Source organism: Hibiscus syriacus, unplaced genomic scaffold (assembly GCF_006381635.1).
Source record: "Hibiscus syriacus cultivar Baekdansim isolate YM2019G1 unplaced genomic scaffold, ASM638163v2 tig00116979_pilon, whole genome shotgun sequence".
Taxonomy (NCBI): domain Eukaryota; kingdom Viridiplantae; phylum Streptophyta; class Magnoliopsida; order Malvales; family Malvaceae; genus Hibiscus; species Hibiscus syriacus.
Window position 1 is genome coordinate 38,667 of NW_024063502.1, and position 2,739 is coordinate 41,405.

The 2,739-nt window shown below is 35.4% G+C and overlaps 1 pseudogene; it reads right to left on the reverse strand.

The window, feature by feature from the left end:
• Positions 1–480: 480 nt before the first annotated feature.
• On the reverse strand, positions 481–1,456 carry LOC120192752 (annotated as a pseudogene).
• Between the last annotated feature and the right edge of the window lie 1,283 nt (positions 1,457–2,739).

Here is a 2,739-nt window from a genome sequence, read left to right on the forward strand (position 1 = left end):
TGTCTAACTGATGCTTTTCGTTGTCTGTGATCGACCATATCTTAAAGTAAGATTCTGTCCGTGATTAGTGCTTTTCGTTGTCTCACAGAAATCTTAAAGCTCAGGGGAGGAGGTCATAATCTAATCTTAATTTATTCATTTATTTATTACTGACAACGTGCATATAATAATCTGCTGTTTTATTCTTACAATCTACAAGAAACTGAAAGTGGTAAGAAGCTATGATGATGGGATATCTAGGAAACATGAACTGATTCAAAACCCAAAGGATCAGCTTGCAAACTTCAATGCATTTTTCAAGCAGTTCAGACCTGACAGGCAAACCATGAAACATCTCTTTCACCCTTTCTTTTTCTCTAACATGTTCTGCAAATTCCCTTAATTGGTTAGCAAACGAATCCGAAACATCATTAGCTTGTCAACCAAGAATAGAATGAAATTGGCCGTACTAATAATGAAAAACGACATGGGAAAGACTACTAAATGTGCTGCTTTCAGTTTCAGACGTTAAAAACAAAACAGAAGACTCCATTCTTTTTAACTACATTAGAGGACTATTAAGCGGTCCATGCCAGGATGAATTGAACCCGTTCCAGCTTCCTCTTCCAGAATCAAAGTCAGCCATGGAAAGCTCTTGCTTCATTGGTGTAGCTGTGCTTGTAGTATCCCACTTCATCATTGTTGTATGGTACCATAAGTTCCCCGTTAAACCCCATGTTCTGATCATTTCCAAACCCGTAGTAGAAGTTCTGGAAGTTGTTCTGGTTTCCAAGGAAACTTCTTGTGAGTGCATCAACAATGGCGGGATTGGTGTTAATGCTAGGGTTTCCGAGATCATCGAACCCTAATGGGAAATTTGGTTGGTTTTGGAGCCTGGCAAAGGCAAGGCTTAGGTCATTGGTGTCATAATTCAAAGGTGGGAGGTGGGTTGTAGTTGTGGTGATGATTGGGTTGTTGGTATGTTAATGGTTGATCATGGCTTCTCTTTGACGAAGATGATCTTTTGTTCTTCCTGCACCCACCTCCCACTGGAACATTTCTCAATGTGCCTCCTTTGGTCCAGTACCTCCTGCATGACTTGCAGAAGTACCTTGGCTGAGAAAGGCTGTAGTTGTTGTAATAGCAGAATTTGGTGTTGGTGGATTCACATCTTGGGCAATTGACTGCTTCTTCATGTTGTGGTCTTCCCTTTCTCTCTTGTTGTCCGTTTGACATGTTTTCAAGTGAAGAGTTAACCATCTCCTGAAGAAAAAAAACATTAATGGAATATATTAGACCAAATTATTCCAATAAATAAAATGTTGGTTTAAAATAAATCATAATGTATAATACCTGGTGTTGTCTGGTTGAAGAACCCATTGATGCAACCCAGAAAAGAATGCAAATACCCAACAGAGGTAAGAAAATTCCAACTGTGGTGGTTGTTTTAACAAGAAGAGAACAAGTAGCAGTGCGGAGGGGAAAAGAAAAGGTAAAGTAAGCTAAGTATGAAAGAAAGAAGAATGTGTTCGGCAACAACTCAAAGCAAAGCAAAGCAAAGCAAAGGTGAATATATATATATAAAGCGAAAGGTAGCCCCTCACCTACACCTCCCGATTAGAGTGAGAGTGAGAGTCAGGGTCTGTCCATGTGGGACCCTTTCTCTCGTGGATTCGACTATGCTTTGGGGCCCATCTGATTCAAGGCTCCCCACTCTCCACTACCGCCATTGGATAATCGCGTGTACGTGTAACATGTTTTAATCATACTGTATCTCTTAATATGAATTCAGCCTCTCTTTAATTTTATAATCATCAGACTTGGAATTGTATCTCTTAATAATATAATTCTTAATATTTTGTGTTTATTAACATAAAAGTAATAATTATTGATTCCTATTAATATTTAATGTTGATTCTTCAATGCGAATCAATTTTTCAGTCGAAAGACACTTATAAAGACGCGATCTTATTTTAAATTTTATTTATTTAAATTGATCGGAATAATCTTTTAAATAATTGTCTAAACTGGGTCCAATACAGATTTGATTGTTCAGATGGACAGGAAATAAACCGACCTTAAGCGAGTCAACAAAATAGGAACCTCATTTCACCGCACGAACCATGAATGAATGGCCAGTGTTCAAACACTGATCGGGCCCGATTAGTACCCTACAACAAATTCCTAAGATTTGTCCCATATATCTCGGATTATAACTCCGGTGCTTGCTCTGGTAATGGTCAGTGTCGCTTCATTGCATGGGTGGATTTAGAAATTAAAAAATAGGAGTTTAAAATTTTAATGATCGTATTTTATAAAATTTGGATATACAATTTTTTTAATTTTTTTTCTTATTTTCATGAATAAATTAAATAAAATTTAATATTTTTCTCAAATACGAGTGTACGGTGACTCTCTTAGAGAGCCACATACATCCGCCCCTGCTTCATTGTACATTTATAAGCAACATACGATAACCATTTTCAATCATATAATAATTTATAATATGTCTTTATTAATATAATTTAATGTACAAATATTTAATTTATTATTCTATAAAAATGGAACAGTATGAATCATAGACGGAACATCATGACGTGAAAGGATGTCTTAATCCCCGTCAATTGTCTTTTAGTATTAATCAATATTAGAAAATATATATTTTAACAAAAATAAAGAAAATTTTATAAGCTTCTTTAATTAAAAAAATTATATTTATAAAAGTGAAAAACTGTTATAATAAATTCTTAATTTCATGCC